Source organism: Conger conger, chromosome 8 (assembly GCF_963514075.1).
Source record: "Conger conger chromosome 8, fConCon1.1, whole genome shotgun sequence".
NCBI lineage: Eukaryota > Metazoa > Chordata > Actinopteri > Anguilliformes > Congridae > Conger > Conger conger.
The window spans coordinates 44,372,962-44,393,378 of NC_083767.1; the positions used below are offsets into that span (position 1 = coordinate 44,372,962).

Consider the following 20,417-nt stretch of genomic DNA (forward strand, 5'->3'; position numbering starts at 1 on the left):
TGCCCCTGCAGTTCCCTTCCGATTGAGCCATCAAGTTTCCTGTTTGCTGGTGGCCACTAGATGGCAGCAGCCTCGAGGACTCCTACTTATTTAAATTTTGCGAGTTTAAATTGTTCCCTGATGGGTCATCTGCCTCTTCTTCAGTCCTGCCCTAAACAATGCTGAGACTGTGGGCTTCAGCTTTTACACAGATACAGATTGAAGCTTTGTCATTCCTTCCTATCAACTATCTAATTCTATGTTGTTAGGCTGTAATGACCCTTGAATGATGCACTAAGAACATCTGATAAAATGAATAAATCACTTCTCTGCTGAGACATAAACCATATCACGTTCTACTCTTCTAGAGAAACCTGAGCAATAATGTTTTCCTTGTTCCTCCTGAACGCTGCGTTAAAATTGCATTGATCTGTAGCTTGATTGGAAATGCTGGCCCTTGTCTTTGCAATTGAACAACCGTGGCTATAGAATGACCTATGCCCTTGTTGTTGGATGGAGGCTATGAATCCTTACAACGGCACCTTACTGTCTTTTACCGTAATGTTTCATGTTGTTCTCTTGTTTGGCGACATTTTGTCCTTGGAACAGTGAACCTGCAAGGACACATAAATGTAGAACTAAAATAACATTAATTCTGCATCTGTTTTGGGGAACTGTCTGCATTATTTCCTGGACCTGCTTCCTCACGCGGCCCGGGGTGAGCTCTCCCTACTCCGGAGAACCGGAACAAACAGATCGTCAGCGGAGATATCAAGCACTGGGACAGAAGAGGAATCTGCCTCTAGCCTGAATCTCATTTGGAGATGGTAAACACAGTCCTGCGCTGCGATCGTCTGTTTCTGCCCTTTACTTACAGCTAACGTTTAAAAACCCGCTCACTAATTTGGCTGCTAAGTAGCACTTGGGGCAGCCTGTTTATGCTAGTTCCCAATGCGGCCTGATTCCCACGTAAGGGTGTTACATATACTGCTTACAACCTCGAATATAATCTGCACAAGTCATGACCAAGTTTTTTTTAATATCACTAATTAAATTCTTATCCAACTAATACAGGCGTCCTCTACTGTATGCACAGCTACACATTCGACACATTTTCCTCATATAAAGGCTACCTCAAAGATCATTGAATGGCTTGCTTGCAATAATCACACTTCCATCCAAAGTGTAGTTGAAATCCTATCATCAGTTGACAATGCTATGATAAGAATAATCTTCAGTATGTTTAGTATATTAATTACTTCACATGTTAAGCATTTTGAAATAAAATATCTATGTATTCATCTATCCCTGCTGTCAGAAACAGTAGCATTGTCTTGGCTGCAGCCCTTATATCTCAGATCTCATTTGTTATTGAAATCTGGACTTTGTGGAGGACTGTCTACAGAATAGCTTTTCCAAGTGGCCATATTATATCTGTGTGTTTAGACAAGCTACATATTTCTTATTTCTGTCATGAAATGATGATGCAAGACAACACCATGTCACCTGGGGAATGGCAAAAAAATTGCAAAAAGTTTGATTGGACCAGTCAGACACTAGTCACATGGCCAGGTATGGGACATGCATTGAATTGACCTTCGGACCACATGTAAAACTGGTCCAAATATGATTATGACAATGTGACGCTGTTTAGTCTTCAATGAATACAAAGTACATATTGGATATGTGGGGGATAATACATATCAGATATAGGTCACTTCAAATTACCTGTCTAAACAAAGCCATGGAAGGGACTGTAATTGTCTGTATGTGAAGACATTTCTGACTCAAGCAGCCGTAGCAGACATAATGGGAATGCCTGTCTGTGTTGTTTGCACGGGTTCTCTGCTTGCACAGTGAGAATTACAGTACCATCTGTTTCTCCAACAGATGCTGGCCCCTTCCTCTACTGTAGCGTTCCTAGGTAGAGTCAGCAGTTTTTCCTCTAGGGCTACCTCAGTTAAAGCACTCTGGTGACAGACCAAACATGAACTGGAAAACCCAGACCTGCTTTTCATTGCTAACCTGTAGAAAAGAGAGAGCCTGCCTCCTTTTATACTGTGCTATTCACGGGCTGTGGTTAATATAAAGTCACGTTTGCATTGTGAGGACGCTGTGCAGCTGAAAGCCATGTGAATATGAATACTACATTTTTTTAAAGCAAGTAGTTACTAGCCTATGACAGCTTTCCAACTGCTGGCAAAGACTGGTTTATCCTGAAGGAAGGTGTGGCTGAATGAATGGCTGTCTAAAGTGATGTTTGCGCAACTAATTCTCATTGTCAACGGATTTGTCATTTGAATGTTATTCTTGCGTTGAAATTGTTGGGCTGTTTCAGTAAAGTTGTCAAGATAAGGTTGATCAAGGGACACCGGGTAAGCGAAAAGTTCCCTGTGACCTTCCCATGTCAAACTGGCTGCTTGAAGAGGTGTTGGTGAGCCAGTAGGGGACACTTTTCTGTATGGCCAGTACAGTAATGGGAGGTGTTCTTCTGCAGAAGATGCTGTCATCCTAGTTCCTCTGGTTTTAAACTACCTTCTGATGTGACGCTTGACACTTTGCCTTAAAGCACGTTGTTCCAGGCGCCGACAATGGTAGCGAACATGCACATGTTCACACTTTACCCCAGACGAAACAATGTGCTGCTTGTCACACACAAATGAAGGTCTGGAACCATTTAGTCATTTTTCTCTGGTTCACATTACTGTCAGACATAGGCCTCTGTAACTGTTCTGGATGATGGACTTGCATTGCTAATGACTGCTTGAGGGGGTAACTTCTGTTTTGTATGTGCGTATATGCCTGCATATGATGGGGCGTTTTATTGCATGTACTAGCAACTCAACTGGCATCCTGAACCTCTCCCAGACATACAGTATTACGTATAGCAGAAAGGCCCATCCAGACCAGGACGAAATGTGCTTGTGGTCATTTCTGTTCTGTTCTGTTTTGTCCTCTGCAATTGAACTTTTATCACCCACCATAATCACAAGGTGTGGTGGCAGTAATGGAGCCCCATAGTTTTATATGTTCCTCGTTTATAAAAACACACCTCACCAGCCTCAGGCATTTTCACCTTCTTGCAGGTACACTGTAATTGGCTAAGGGAAAATAATCGTGTTACTAGGGTGAAGAGAAGCCCGAGAGATTGTTTTTTTGGGGGCAGGTTGTTCAGACAACACGCTACATGCCCGGGTCTTGTTTGTTACACAACAGAAGGTGGGATTAAGCCTGTCTTCGGGGTATCACTCACTCAGCATTTTCTGTCTCTGGAGACTTGACGCCTTGCCTGTCCGCACATGAGTTTGGACTCATAACCTAAACAGCACCTTGCTGAGTGCTGATTATTTATATTGTATTGTAGCAAACTATCATATGAGGGCATGCTAAAGTTGATTTGTGAAGCAATTAATTGCACACTGGGCAGTAAGTCAGTTCTACATAAACCAGCGGGTGGTTGTGGGTTACTGGAGATCTGCACCATGTTTGGTGCTGCCACCACTGTCCCAGGTTGGAATCATGTGGGCCTTATGTAACGTACCTATTAGGCCAGACCACCATGATGAATAAATGCAGTATGTGGCTGTGCCATCCTCAATTAGGCTGTTTTTCCACAGGACATGAATGTGAAACCTTAGTGGAAGTGGCAGTTAGCTCCTTGCATCTCTGTATATTGACTACCTTCATAATCTCAATTTAGAATCAGTACTTTTTGTTCAGAATCATTCATTCATTCATTCATTCATTATCCTAACCCGCTTATCCTGAACAGGGTCGCAGGGGGGCTGGAGCCTATCCCAGCATACATTGGGCGAAAGGCAGGAATACACCCTGGACAGGTCGCCAGTCCATCGCAGGGCACACACACCATTCACTCACACACTCATACCTACGAGCAATTTAGACTCTCAAATCAGCCTAACCTGCATGTCTTTGGACTTTGGGAGGAAACCGGAGTACCCGGAGGAAACCCACGCAAACACGGGGAGAACATCAAACTCCGCACAGAGAGGTCCCAGCCGACGGCGATTCGAACCCAGGACCTCCTTGCTGTGAGGCGTGTTCAGAATCATTGGCTAGATTTGCATTTTGTATTTCAGAATGAAAAATGAACAGGCCGTATTCTCCTCATCTTTCTGCCCTGGAAATAACAACATGGATCATTGGGTAGTGGACAGGAAACGGATCAGCACAGTTGTCAAGGGTTCTACTAGGGTTTGGTAATGGCCACAATGGACACTCATTTAGTGCACTCATACCTTTAGAAGGGGCAATCAATATCTGGTGATACTGAGTGGTCGTCTTCACACCATGTTAAAGCATTTCTTCTGGCGGAGGGAGTAGTGTGGTAGAAGATAAAGGATTATAATGTCCTCATCCACCAAGCATTAGTCACCCTATGTTGTGAGGACCATAATACTGATATCACCCATGTGATGGCCTTCCCAGCCACCAGGTCTGAACCCAGTCCATAACTTGTGGGATATTCTATAACCGTGCCTGAGAGCCTTTTCAACAACTTCCATCAACTAAGTATAAGCTTTTTTGCTAAATAAGACGGAAATATTAGGAAATTCGTAAAGTTAGACTAATTTAAAGATTTTCCAAAGGGATAAGAAAATGTAACTTAAGACTGAAATGCGTGTCACTTTTTGCAGTATGTCAGACGACACTGTCCCGAATACTCTTTCATCTCTCCAACACGACCTGGAGAGATTCCCCTCACTTCTCCCTAGTCCTGGAAACGGGCATCTGCAAATAATTATGGTATGGTAATGCTTTGAATTCACTTCAATTCAATTCACTTTATTTGTCCGCATGTTATTTTTACAGAGACACTGGGTGTGTTTACATGCAGGCGAAAACTCTGATCTTACCCTGATTTGACAATGCTCCTATTATTGAAATGTTCCTGTAAACACCTTTATCTGATTATCTTTATCGGCGTAAGTAAAAACTGCACATTTCAGGGGAAGGTGAAGACCTCAGATCCCAAACAAGCGTAGTTACTGTGTACAACTTCTCCAATCAGCAAATTCTCATTATGAAAGTAAATATGCAACTGTGGCTATTGCACTAAACATTTTACTTATAACCATGTGCATGGAATATTCTAAATACGGGTATAAACTGATTACTCCCAATAATAGGGGTATTGGTGTGCATATAAATGTAGCCATTGTCACAAAGACACTTTACTGGATAGCAGAAAATTAGGAAATACCCAATTCTTGAGCCCCCAGACCCCCCCCCCCCCCCAAAAAAAAGAAAGAAAAAGAAACCCTCAAGTGTAGATAAAAGAAATTCCCCAGTGGGAAGTAAAAACAGTCAAGCTTTTGTGTCAGCTATGCCAATTGGTGCCAGTGAGCTATTCTGCCTTTATTATTTCCAGTTTTATTGAGCACATACTTCTCCTCTCAACTCAACTCCCCCCCCCCCCCCCCCCTTGAGCTGGCATAAATTACCCACTGCACGTGTTTTTCGTGCTTAAGGATCATAAATATCCTGCCAATGACATCAGCCGTGTGCTGCATCTCTAAGACTGAGTGTAACGGTAAACAATCTCCCTGCTTCTCTTTGTAGACAAAGCCAGGAGTTAACTCATGTCTGACCTCTTTCCCTCTATCATTTGCCCTCTATGTCTCTCACCCCCTCTCTGTCTTGGAACCGCAGTCAGGTGGTGCTTACGGGGGTCACCACAAGCCTTGCCAGAGGTTGTTGCCTGAAGTCTGAATTATTTACAGCCAAACAGCTGGAAGAGCCATCACAGGGGCGCGCTGCAGATCCATGGACCAGACGAATGCCTCACATTCCTCACATCTCAGTCAGCGTTGGTTTAGTGCTTTTAGGCCTGAGTATTTTAACCTGGTCAATGTTGGGTACCTTCAGGTAATACTCTTAAACCCCTGTCAATGTTGGGTCCTTTCAGATGTTCTCTTCAAGCTTTTAGGCTGTTAGGCATATCTACTGTATGTTAAAATGATCATTATTACGGATACTGGATACTGCCAGACCAGTAACAACACCACTGCTGCTGAAACGGGAACATACTTTTGACCTTATCATCAGTAGAGATCTCACAATAGGAATATGCGCGCCCTATTGTGAACTTTGAACCTGTGTTTAAAAAAAAAAAAACACCTTCCAATTTATTAACAGTGTGTACACATTACAGAGATGCACTAGGAAACTGTGCCTATGTGGACAAACAGTGATAAATTCATTTGCTGAGTCAGTTACTTACCATAGGTAAGCAAGTTCACACTTAGAATGGCTGTTGAAACTTGTAAAAATTTCAAATGCATACGTAATCCTGGCATGACGGCAAACTTGCACGTGTTTCCAGTAGAGGAAGTTAGATAATGTCTAGATTCCTTGCAATGTGGTTACTCAAAAAGATCCATACATACTGTCTGTTAATTCAAGCCTCAATTTGGTGACAGAAATTGGGCCCTTTCAGCAGTTGGAGTCTGGCATTTAAAGCTCTATTCTTTTTTTGTTATTGCCAAAATGCCTGTTACTGCTTCAACAGGAAACCTGGCCTTGTGTCTGGGAACTCCAAAACCAGACATGAGGAATCAGAGATGGTGTTATACATAATGTTTCAGCGTAGCCAGCTGGCAGTCCTTAATGTTTTTGTAAATTTATGGACTTTTCTAGGTTTTTGTTTGAAAAACCCACAGTGCTGTTTTAAAGGTCCAGTTAAAGTACTTGCAGTGGTTAAAAGTTACCTCAGAGGAATGTTTCCATGGGAACAGCTGTGAATCCCTGGGGTCATTGTATTCAGGGACTGAGAGGTCAAGGGTCACACATTTAGCTTAAAAAAGCGATGACCAAACAGAGGCATTTGATGCTAGCTACAGCCGGCCACAGAATGGCACAATGCCTCAACTTTACAATTTACTGTTGTAGACGATAGTTTATTTGCTTGATTTCCTTACAGGAATTTGGTGGACTTCCTGAAAATAAGTACTATAGTATTACCTTCCAGAGTATAATTTCCATACCATATCTTCAGTTCAGGCACATAGATAAAACGATGTGACGTTCCATAATCTGTAAAGTAGAGCTCCAGATTTCTTTGGTCTATGTGCTGGCTGCAGCATTTCATTAGCATTAGTTTCACATGTTAATTTTTACAGGGAACATTATACAATTAATTGTATTCAATGTGAACTTGTGCAGTAACTTTCTGAGTCCAGGTAAAATGAAACAATGATGGCCAGAACTGATTTAACAAGAAATCATAGCTCTAATAAAAGCCAGGTAGGAGAATGTGACCCCTCTACAAAACTGATTCTTCCTCTCAATTACATTGAACTTTAATGCAATTATCATCCTCTATTGGATGTGATTTACATAACAGTATATTGTGAATCTCTCACCTCCAGCCATTCTGAATGGAATGACTGCAGATGATTCATGGCACAACAAATTGTTCCCTTTCTCCTTTAAAGCTGAAGGGTAATGGTTTTTGGAAGCTGATATTCATTAGCATGATTTCTGGAATCACATACACTGCTTATTTCCAAGGGAAGAACTCCACAATAACTAGCCTCTATTTGTCATATGATATATTATTCTAATTATATGAGAGGGAGGGGGAAAGAGAGAGAAGGAGAGACAGAGATCCATACTGAACTGGTTTCAAAGGCAGTGCCATAGTAATCTCTCTGTTTACTTCAAAAGGATTTCCCTGTTCTCTGAACTCACCCTCTCAGTCTAGCCTCAGATGGAAACCATCTGCCCATAGTGCTTTCCATTCAGCCATTGGAATATTTCTTAGCTTTCTGCCTGTAAAATCATTAAGATTATTTCACCTTGTGCACAGCACCAATGAAGCCTGTGATATTTTGCCAGTCTAGCAGCACTTGAAGCCAAAATGGCTTCCCTTGCATTGTTCACTGCTAGCCAGCACTGTCTGCCAGTACCTTTCCAGACAGCTTCTGACATTCTCATTGCCTGTGTCGCCTCCAACATCAGAAACAAACCCAGGCCCAGTTCTTTTAAACAGTTTTTAACAATTTCTCCCTTCCACCACTATCCAGTCTCAGCTAACATTTTCCTTAACTTTACTGTCTCATAAATATTTTAGTTATTCAATTTGAAATGAACATCTGAGTGCATCAACAGTTGATTAGACAAAGCAGGGCCAATCAATCCCTCCTGGAGCAGTGTGGGGTTAAGGGCCTTGCTCAAGGGCCCAATAGCTGATCTTATTGTGGGGACACTGGGGCTTGAACCACCAACCTTCCAGGTCCCAGTTGAGCACCTTAGCCACTAGGCAAGGAAACCACCTCCACATGAGAGAGCTGCCCTCCATTTGGGCTGTGAGGCTTCAGATCTAATGTGGTGATGTGGTTTCATTTGATAGAAGTCACAGTAGGGCTCCCTCCAGACAGCAGGCTGGAGAGAGTGTGCATTATTCAGGAACCAGCAAAAATCCGGTAATGTTGATAGGAATGGCTGCTACAACATGGTCGCTGCTGCTGTTGCTGCTATGACTACCGTTTTCCATTGCTGCTCTCTGTGGCTGTAACTGCCTTTGTTGCAAATCTGCAACTGCAACCACTGTTGTGGTTCAATTCAGTTGCTGAGGGTCCTGCAGGAATTACAAATGAGGTACCACTTCTCGTAATGCGCTGCACCACGACTCCCCAATGCTGCTATCCTGCAGATGTTACTCCTGCATCACCTCCAGTACCGATGCTATTACTGTTGCTACTACAACTAGCACAACCAGGAAATCAATAATAGTCAGGTCGGACTGTTGATGAACCCGTCTAAACACAGTCAGAAAACAGTCTTCGGTAATAGGGAAGGGAGTTTTGGAAATGCAGTTATCTGCAACTGAGTACTGGTCTAGTGTTTGAACTGTGAGAGCAGAATTACGTGTCAGCAATGTTCTCCGCAATTATCTGGGCAGCGGGCACCATTAGCGGTCACTTCCAATGCAGCCAAACCTAACTGCCAAGCACTTTCAACGTCTGCCATAATCTCTTTACCATGCGGAACTACCGAAGCGATTTAATCGTGTCTGCTACAGTTATTAATGCGACAGACCCCCCCCCCCCCCTTCTGCACGTCGTGTGCGTGTGCTGCTCAGGAAGTTGTTACTGTTAGCAGCCAGCATAGGTCACACTTGACTGCATGAAGGAGCCTTGTTTTTACAGTGACTTGTGGAGTTAAAGAAAACAGTCATAAATTTGCAGTGGTCAGCACTGGGCTTTATGCAAAGAGAGGCCTACAGCCAAACAGTCTGTGGACCTCTAACAGCCAATGTAGGGTTTAATGACTTGGTTAAAAACATTAGTCTATCAGCATGAAAATAATGACTGTTTACAGAGCTGTCTGCATGCGTGTGTGTGTGTGTATGTGTATGTGTATGTGTGTGTGTGTGTGTGTGTGTGTGTGTGTGTGCGAGAGAGAGACAGAGACACAAAGAGGGAAAGGCAGTATGTGGAATGAATCAAAAGTGTAACGATCATATGTAATTGTGTGTAGAGGTATGTCCAGAACATGCGTCACGCGATAATTGAATCCTGATGTCGGGTTTTTAAACGTATTCCTGCGCACGGGCCGCATATTCGCTGATTATTATTAGACTGTTATTATTATCCTGCGGTGGCTGGGCTGCTTCAGGACCGGAGAGGCAGTAAATTCCTCGCCGGGACTGTCATTACTGCGGGTACCACAGCAGTGCTGCTCTGGGCCCCGCTGGCCGAACATCCTCCCTCTCCCGCCAAGCGGCAGAGGCCCACGGGGACTCGTCCACGGTTACTTCTCTCCCGCGACCGGGCACTGGAGCGCGTTTCGCCCGATGCCGCCGATTGTTATTCCTTCCCCGGGCGTGTCTGCTCCGACGGTGTGACTCGGATGGGAGCGCGGCAGGAAGCGGAGTCGCGGTTTGTGCCTTGGCGGTACAGCGGCTGCAGTCCTCAGCTCTTTATCTCTGCTTACTCACTCAGCACATGCTGAGGGGCACCATTGTTCCACCGCCGGAAAGGAATGTTTGGCAGGCCTCTTATCTGCCCTGACAGGAGAACGGTACCTGGGCAGCCCTGGGCTCTGGTCTCACAAAGGGCGAATTGAGGCCGGGAGAGGGTTACTGCCCAGTTCACTGCTGGTTTTTTAGGAATGGGGTTGGAGAGAGGCCCTCATCTGATTGAGCCTTTCCACTGCCCACCTGCAGCTTACCAGTCGATGATCAGTACACCAACTCTGGTGCCTTGCAATTACACTTAGGCTTAATAAAATGCTTGATGTTGTTGTCCTTGCCATGTGTGGCAGTCTTTGAGACTTTGAGACTTGGGACTGTCAGTTCACAGGCTGAAAACTGGTCTAATCACTTGCAGGCCTCGAGATACCGAAATGGGCTTCCAGCTCAATAATGTGGAAAACCCATTATTACATTCCTTTTTTTTAAACCATATTCTTCCCCCTGAATTCACAGTTACTTTCTCAGAGTGAAACTGACTGAATAGGGACGGAGGAGGTGTCTGCCAGTACACCCATTTTCCCGTTACATAACAGGTAATCATAGCCTCTCTGCACTGTCAGTGGTGCTGTTTACCAGGTGTGGCGAAGGGATATCTCATCGCCGCATCGCGTGCTATTGGAAATTACTCTCTTCAGGACAGTGAATCAGAACACAGGTGTGAACGAGGCCAAAAGCACACTGACTCACTGGTGCTGCCAAGAGCAGGGCAGCACTGCTGTCAACATCATTACATCATCATGAAGGTCATGACCCCAGTCGGTGAATAAGACACACGCGTACAGGGTTAATAAGAAAGCACGCGTGTGGAGGTAAGGTTGTGACCCTTACTCGGGGAAGCAGCGTAAGACAGAACAGCGATTTGCTATGTGTCGTGACTCGACCTGGGCGGAACTAGGCCCTGTCAGCAGAAAGACGAGGAAAGGGCAGGCCAGGGAGGGAGTGAAAGGCCAGCTGGAGGAGAGGTGGGAGAGGGGCCAGAATGATGGAAGGGTAGAGATAGAGGCAATCTGTGTGGCACTGTTTGGGAGAGAGAAAGCGGAGAGCTCAAACTGACAGTGGCTGAGGAAAGGCTCTGGCTTTCCTCTGAAAACAAGGGCAGGCAGGAGACAAACAGGGAGCTTTCCAAGCGCCCGGCCCAAGACAAGGTGCTAATTGAGCCCAGGGCTCATTTGTCAGGAAGCTCCCTTTGATGGGAGTCAAAGGTCGTTCAACAGCTTTTTGAGGTTCCAGATTGTTTTTTAAAAATGTTTATATGAACCACCCAGTTTTCATCGACATTCACTTGGCTGGATGAAATCTTCCAAAATCTTTCTCTGCAAACTTGGATAGATATACAATAGGGGGGATGTGCAGTGACATCATTATTCAAAGTGCCCTCCATAACGTTTGGGACAACATAGATGTGTAATCTAAGAATTCACATATGGTTAAATTGCTAATTCTCAGCTGTGTTCTTTATACATTTTGGCTTCACCATTTAGAAATTACAGCACTTTTTATACATAGTCCCCCCAATCATTATGGCAGGCACTGTATATCTGTATCTGCTCAACCAACAAAGGGATCTGTATCTGTATCCATGTTTAGAAAACAGCCTGGTGCTGACAGAATACAGACCGAGAGGGGGAGTGTACCTGTTCATCTGACTCTTACTGTTACTTCACAAATGCTTTCTATTAACTTGCTGCAAAATGCATTGGAACACTATGCACAACAAATTAATGTTTCATTTTAATGCCCATTAATTTCAATTTTCCAATGTCATTTGTTTTTATATATATGTATATATTTTTTTTAGGCCTTTTTCAGCTTTATTGGACAGTATAGTATAGAGAGACAGGAAGAATGGGAGCGAGAGAGAGGGAAAGACATGCGACAAATGTCGGACGGTCGGATTCGAACCGCCGACGTCGCAGCTCGCAATGAGCATGCGGTCAGTGCTCTACAGGCTGCGCCACCGAGACACCCCCAATGTAATTTGTTAACTTCAGAAAGAAACAAATATCTATATATAGCACATTATCTGTGCTTTCCTAGCATGGCTATGCCCGTGATATACAGACAGGATATTGCTCTATTGACCAGCTTAATGTTATGTATGGTTTCTATTTCAGTGACTGTAATAAAATTCAGGCCCACCCGGCTTGTGAACAGTTATTAAAGGACTCTCCGCTGGGTCACGGCCTGTCTGTTTGCCTCAGTAACTGATCTCAGTTTGCTTTGCTGAAGTGCTCTGAAAAACAGTCATAAAACTCCAGCTATCCTTGTCGATTAGCCCGGGTGGCTTTTGTTCCAGTGAACGACATGGCCATTTGTAGGCGCAACAGTAACCATGGCCTTAGTGTTTCATAGCTGTCAGAGGCTGGCTGCAGCTCGAGCTGTTCGCTCTGGCATGTCGCTCTTGTCTTCTGGTTATTGAATTTCACTCCCTGCTTCTCCCTCCTCCCCCTCTGGCCTTTTGACCTGTCTTTACACCAGTAAAGAAGTTCACAACACAACAGTATGAACCAATCCCCAACCTCTATGTCCTGGTCCAGGTCAACAGAATGTACTTTATGTATTGTTATTGCTAGCAAATGGTGGAATGTTGTGTGGAACATTGAAAACAAATTATTAGTGCCATCAGTTCAATCTAGGTCTTTCATGTCTATGGAGGCAACTCACGTTACAGTCTTCAAAGATTTAACGGCAATTACTGATTGAATATTCCTGGAATTCTCAATCTGGCAACCCAACAGTCCGTTCGAGCCAGTTGGCCATACCGCTATTAGCATCACGTTTATCCTCTCTCCTTCCCACAGTCATAACTGTAAATGAGAGTCAAGAGGTTGGTTGCCATTACATAAAATCATTAAATGAAATGTGAATAAATCTTTGATGTTCTGGTATTATTTTTCGATGAGCTAGAATTCTTTTCCATAATTACAGGCCCACGCAGAGCTACTCCTTGCTCTGATGTTCTGCTTAAAAATAACAACGCTCAATCCTCACATAGCTCCCTCTGGCTGTTCCCTCCTTCCCTTATTTGCTTTGTTGAGGCTCTCATCCTGGTTGGCTTATGCGGCTTAGTTTTTACTCATAATCTGTTTGCACAGGTGAGGGGGAGCTTTACTAGTGTATGTCACATCGAGGGCCTATGGATGTTTTTCTTTTTTCAACCCCCACAGTATCATGCCTATATCCTGACTCCTATACTGCTAGTTACTGGGACAGCAAAGAAGAGACCACATTAGCTAATATCTAATGTTTCACTTGTACCGACAGTTGTGGAATTACATGTGAAAGAAAATATGTTCCAGTCCTTATTGCCATGACTACTGGAGTCCCCATCCCCGAAGTTCTTTGGGGCAAATAATTACCCAATGTTAACTATTTTTCAAAGATCAATTAACCTTTGGTCCAGCAAGATAAGCCAGATCTTAGAATAAGTCATTGCAATGAGGTTTTCTTTTTTCCTTTTTGTTAAATCAAACATTGGCCTCTTTCAAGGGGGTTTCTGTGGACTTATTTGTTCAAGTAGTGGAGAAGCTTGGTTGCCACATATTTCATGGGAAGAATCTGAAAGTAAAGCTTTGTGTCCATGGCAGAAACCACCCTGTTGTCATAAAAAAGGAACAAACACAGAATCCTAGTTTAAAGATGTGTGATGTAATGATGTGGGTTTATGCTGGATGGCGTCGGAGGAGACCGCTTGTGGATCTTTGCACGGGGTTTTGGCACAGTATTCCCTGAGTGAATCCCTGAGTGAACCCTTGAGTCACTGAGGGTGTTGTCCCTATACTGGGTGTACCTCTGGTATTCCTCTATAGTAATGGGAAGCTCTACAAATTGACCTTTTGGCTACAAAACCATTGAAATCCACCAAGTCAACTCTTATTACATGACGTCTTGTCTGCAGGATACAAATGGCTTGGACTTAAAGCAGCATTTTGCATTATCCCGCAATTACCCTTCCTCCTCAGTCCTTATAGTGGAATGGCTGGTATGCCACTGTCCATCATAGGTAAGTACTTCTCAGAGTTTCCCACGGAAATAACTGCAGTGACCACACTAACTCCACACAAATAATGTCTTCTGTATTTATTATCCCAGTATTTTTATTGTATCATTTATACCAGCCAAGCACACAAGCAAATCCATACACAGAGCCATTAGCTGATGCTTAATAGTAAAGTAAGCTACCTGAAATATTCTGTAATTCAATTAATATTTCCTGAACTCTTCTCTAATAACTTAATGTCTGGGCTCATCTACTTCTTCCAAGAATGTAAAACAGGGCGATATCGGCATCAACACTGGCTAATATGGCAACTATTTATATAATTTATTGATTTATCGCACAAATGGATACTATGAACATCAATCAATAGCAGTAGCAAATTGCAGGAGAACATTTTTTTGTTTTTATGTATATGCATAATTCCATTTCGGTTAATAGAAAATGTAAAAAAGAAAGCTTGAACAAAACTTCTTGAAGTCTTGCTTCAGGTATTAATGCTCACTTGCTTTCTAATTACATATTAATACTTTTGCTTACTTGAACATGTCATTATTATATCCAACAAAGACAGAAAAATATATTTCTAATCATTTCACAACCCTGCTTAATATTGTTTTGTATCTCACTAAAATAACTGCTTGGTTGGCCAAAAATAGTTTTAAAATAACAACATATAGGGCCTGTTTTACAGACACAAATTAAGCTTAGTCCTGGACTAAATTGAATGTTGTATAGACAATGTCCATTCAAAATGTATTCTGGAACTAGGTATAATCTGTGTCTGTGAAACGGCCCCATATGCTTTGTGTTTGTGAGTAACTTGACACTTTTATGCTGAAAGGCCTTTTGTTGAAATAATGAATATAAACATACCAACATACCAGCAAGCAAAGGCCTTAAAACACACTCAACCTGTTCACTTCTTGATCCTGACATTGTGTTTTGAGATTTGGAAAAACGCAAAGATTCCACCTCGTCCTGTGAGGTCTTATCGCTGTTCTCATTGGAGCTGGGGAGATAATGCGCAATGTGTGATGTTTACGTTTTGGTTTGACGGCTTCAGGGAGCACAAATGGATTGTGGTGCTCTCACGCAGTGCGGCTGTACGAAAAATACACAAAACCATCTTGTCTTCTCTCCAGAACAGACCTGAACATGGCCAATCAGTCATACATTTCCTCCTGCAAGGGAACCAGCACCTTCTCACATAATATGTTAAAAAACGAATGTTTAAAACAATATATGAGAATAAGGGTTTAACATGCATTGTCCTTCGTCCATTTGAAAGGGAACCCAACAGTTCACATTACTGTCCTGCTTTGTCTCAAGTGTTGCTAAAAATGTGGTTGTGTATAAAGAAGCACAAAGGGGCCTTGTCACTGTACAGTGCACACCACATAGGTGAGTGACATCATCTTTCTGTCAGCAACTGTGGCCAATGGGGATTAAGTGGTCTGGGTGTCCTTGTGTGTGACCTCACTGATTACAGACTGTGTGTTCACAGATCGGGTTTCCCATGGGAGTGGGGCAGTCCACACAATAAGCACTTCATCACCAATGGCATGTCTACTAACTCCACGGAGGGTAGTCAGTGGGGTTCAAGAATCAGATCGGGTTACTGGTGCCAACGCAGATTATCACTAAACATTTCTCTTACATTGTGACATTGGTAACGTTGTTACAACATAACAGGGATATTTTGAGAACAGTAATAGCTTCGCAACATCATGACTGAAAGGGTACTTCAAACATGACCGAGCGGCCTTAGCTTGAGATCGGATTACCGTCCGTAATTTACCCTGACTTTTATTTACATTAGTGGTCTGTTCTCCTTTTCTGAACAACGTGACTGAAAAACGTGTGTGAGGTGAACATATGAAAAGGAACAAAGAAAGGATATGCATTCATCACAGCATGCATTCGGAGACAATATGCCCTCCAGAATCTTTTGTACAGGCATTAGACATACAAATATTGGCTTTGCAAGTGTGTGTGACCCATTTTAATCCCTGAGGCAACAGTTCTTCAACCTTGAACACATTTGAGAAGTGACTTCAACATTGAAGATGATAGACAGTTGTCACTCTGCCCTCTTATAATTCTTCTGTTGGGAGAGGAGAGACCCATGACAATTTTTTCAAAAGGGTTTTTTTGTTTTATCCGTCTGGTCCTCAACAATCAAATACAGTATATCTGTCCATGTTCTACACACTAAAGGATATTGTTAACCTGCTCTGTAGCCACCTTGATTCAATTCGATTCAATTCGATTCAATTCAAGGCTAAAGACAGTGTAACAATTAAAAAAAAATATCCCATCTACTGTTTTAACTGCTGGGTAGTGTAGGTATAGCAGTCAAAGGTCAGCAGTCTCGCATACAGGATTTGAACCCTTGACTGTCTACCAGCTATTGCATTTCCTCTCCATAGAAGAATGTGAGACCTTAACAATGGATTTCTGTTATAGAGAGGGGAAAAAACAGTAACTAGATGTGTTTCGCTGCTTTTTCAGTAGGGGTGAAACCTGTCAAGGTGTCGCAGAATGCAGTCAGGATCAGATTAAGGCCTGCATTCATTCCAAGCTTTAAGAAAGCGGTCCCGTCAAAGAAAGCTCTGCCCTTGCTACAATCAAGACGGACGGTCATCTTCCCCCCCAGTTATCCGTGTAAACAGGATCCATTGTTCTCCCCCTGCACCTATGGGTTCTGATTCTGAGATACAGCGGGAACAGGAGCTGCTGTCGCAGTGACATGCGGGGGACACAAAGGCGCAGAAACAGGTCAGTGTTGTCTGGCAGACGCCGGAAAGATTGTCAGCGATAAGCCGAGTCTACCGGGGACAGTTCCTGAACTAACTCCGGTGACAATGGATGCATTTACATTCTTTTTATTATGATGCCCTGTTCTGGGCCTGGCGTACATACCACCCCGCGAGCCCTTCTTTTCCCAACACAAGGCGGACTACAGGGGGTCACATGTATTGTCTCACTCCGCTGGCTCCAAATGGAGTCTGAGAATGCTGCACAGTGTGCTTGGTCTATTCCAGGGGTCTGAAACCCTGGTCCTGGAGAGCCACGTGCCGGTTTTTGTTTTCACAAGTCAGCGCCCAATTCAGACCCAAGTAACCCGGAGAAGTGCATAATCGACCGCTCTGAGTGATGAATTAAGGGCAGAGTAACAGCAAAAACCAGCAGAGCCTGTGGCTCTCCGGGCTCTGTGTTGCAGAGCCCAGGTCTATTCTGAAGCTGGGTGTCTTAGATTGGGCCAGGTCACTCTGCAGTTAGCTCATGATCTGAAAACAATTGGTCCAGATCCGTAGGGCGCCCTGTCGGTAAAACCAAACAGCTGCAGCATAGTGACAAAGAGTCGTAACAGTAGCAGAAGCTTCTCACGTAATCAACCTAAAAATAACAATGTGCCTGCCTTCGATATTGAGTCTACTGGGATGTGTGCAAACTTGCATCACCGCTTTTCAGGCGGCAACTAAAAAAGTGAAAAGCCATTATGCTGGAGACCCTACAGAAACAATGTTATCGTGCGTGTAGAACCCTGTGTTCTTCTGGGATGAAGATGTTTGTGAACAAAATTACACTTTGGAGGATAGTTCAATAAAAGTCTCATCACATGGCAGTGTGTGGACATCTTTAAAACATAGGGGCTTTGATGTGCTCTCAGGGAGAGTAAACACAGCCCTGGGGAATGGAGTCAATATTTGAGTTGGCCATTAATTGTCTATTTTGTTTCAGCTCAGTGAAGTATTAAGCGTAGTGCTGTGTGTGATTGCTGGTGTAGACCACTCGCTTCACAGAACTTTCCAGACGCTTTGTGGCCTCAATGATTTAAGAAGGTGGTGCCACAAGCCAGCTTGTTGTACTCTTTGAGGGCCAACTCCAGTATTTCATGTCTTCTAAAATAAACCATTGCATAATATCAGGTATAGGCTTATGAACAATTAATTTTATTGTGAGCGGGTAGGGACAAACTGTTAACTATTCATTCCCTTACAGAAATGTTAAAAATAGCTGCACCATGACAATTTAAATTGTTTTGTTCAATCGAAGGTCTCTTTTTAGTGGTTCCCCATTATTATCCTTGCTATTCATGCAGAAATGTCCCAACAGCAATTCACAGAAGCTACTGGGGCAATCTTCTTCCAAACACATCGAGCATTCAGACTGACTCACAGTTTAGTGAAACAGTAAAGACGTTCAATAAAGATGCTGCAGCAACAAGAGGACCTCACCACCACAGATACTTGACCCTCAAGCCATCTGATAGGACGTGTATTAACGAAGACTTCCTGTATGGCTTGAATTAAGGGCTTATTTTTGTCAGAGGCAAAGTAATGCTTTTACCAGATGTTGCTGCAGCAGTCAGAGCAGAGCATGGTGTGTATTCTGGAAAAGATGTTTTCTAAATTGTCCAGTAACCAGTGAAAATATTTTCACTCACAGCCTAACCCCAGTCAATGCATCATCCAAAGGTTTCATGCAACACTGTTGCGTGTTATAGCCATGTTGTGAGAATCTCGCATTTGAAGCTCACTTTAGGAGCACGGTCACGCTTGCTGCAGTTGAGACTACGGTGATTTTAAAAAGGCCTACACACATCATTTAAGCATTTAATCCAAATAAACTCAACTGAAACAAGTGTGACGGTGCTCCTTTAACTGAGGGACAGGAAATTTATGGGCTCATAAAATAGAGGAACATCATGGATAATATACTGTATCTGCATACAAATACAATGTTATTGTATAACCTCCTGACACCCTGTAGAATTATAATTATAAAATATATAACACAAATGTCTTGGATGTCGTGTTGCAGTGAAAATATTTTTAAAATATGTATGAAAATATTATTATCTTTAGTGAATGTCCTTGAATGTAGTGTAGGTTTCAGCATAGTAGAATATAGGGCTCTTGAGATTAAATCCAGAGACTCGTGTCTCTTACACGAGATAAAATGAATTGCTAGATCTCAGGAGATGAGTAATATGCAAACAAGTCTATTATCATAGCAACATTAGAACAACAACAGAAACTTCATTAAAGCACAATTCAACTAGGCGTTGCCTTTGACGGTTACAAGTGGTGCAGAACACAATCTCACCACTGTTCATGTACCTCGCCGACATTGAGAAATCACACCTAAAACAGGTTTTCCAATGTCTGCTCTCACATTCTGTACCCGATTCTGATCTTACCTTCATATTTCATCTCCCGGTTGTGTCATCGCTTGGGCTATCTACAGTATACATGGTTTCGGTTGTGACACTTACCAAACAAGGACTATACAGATTAAGGCTGCTTTTGTTGTTAATGCACAAAAGGCAAAGCACACAGTAAAATAAAAGTGATTTTTATATATACTGTATATTGTTATATATGTATCAGTATTCATAATGGCATATATTTGTATATCTGTCATAGTTGCTAATGTTGATCTCATGTCTTTACATATAGTATGTCAATCATCTGGCACTGGTATGATTCACTGGGTGCTGGACAAATCCTGTATGCCCATTTTGAAAACTATTAAATGATAAAGCATTATAGATCCCTCATACAGATGAGTTTTGTAAATACAACAGGCAATGATTTGCATGGATTTATCCTACTTAAATATTAAGACATTTCAAGTCTTTCAAACTTAAAAATGAAGGCTTATTCACAGCAACAGGCAAGCAGCATGGTCCGTAGTGCATCTTAGCTGAGGTTAGCAAATTCGGGCCCTGACGGGTTAAGTACTTTTGTTTTATGTCTGTCTGCCTGCTCCACACCATTTCATTTTCTTAGAAGAGACATCTCCTCTCCAATGCCAAGATTCTCAGAATTCTTTCTCTCAAAATCTCAGACCGCCATGCTCTGCTGTTGACACACAACATTTTTCTGCAGGTACAGTTCGCCCTCATGGAACTCCTGGAAATCCCCCAGAAGAATATTATTGGAAAGCTTTTTGTCGAACCATGGATTCACACGGTCAACCTGCAGTGTGATTCAGGCCAAGTTAATCACCGACAGTCTCCGCTAACCTGCTCTTTGTGTCTGTGCCTGCTTTTGTATGCATGAAACCTTATATCACTCCACCCTGCCACCTGCACGCATGCAATCAGACCACCTCACCAAACAAAAATGGGATTCTCCTCACTACCTCATCATGGTTTGGGTGAAGCGTATTATTTTTTTGAGATGTGTTATGGTACGCCCATTCCAGTAGTGTCAGCACGTAAGCCCCCAGGGGGCTCACCTTGAATTTCAGGAGAGGATACATCCAACAATGGAGTCAGCTGAAATGTATGCTGTCATACACAGAGTTGGGTAACCAGGCCATTCTATGATGTTTGATGCAGTAAGTGCTTCAATACACAGTCATGAGCAGCTCTCCAGCTGCTATTGTGGGTGTTTCTGTGACATGCAGCGGAAATGCCTGTGGGTA

General features: G+C 43.0%; 1 long non-coding RNA gene across 1 annotated transcript; it reads left to right on the plus strand.

The window, feature by feature from the left end:
- Positions 1-508: 508 nt before the first annotated feature.
- LOC133134687 (uncharacterized) lies at positions 509-20,176 on the plus strand. Its single transcript, XR_009709334.1, has 3 exons — positions 509-806; positions 16,491-16,757; positions 19,877-20,176. It is a non-coding gene; the product is annotated as an uncharacterized LOC133134687 (long non-coding RNA).
- Positions 20,177-20,417: the final 241 nt, after the last annotated feature.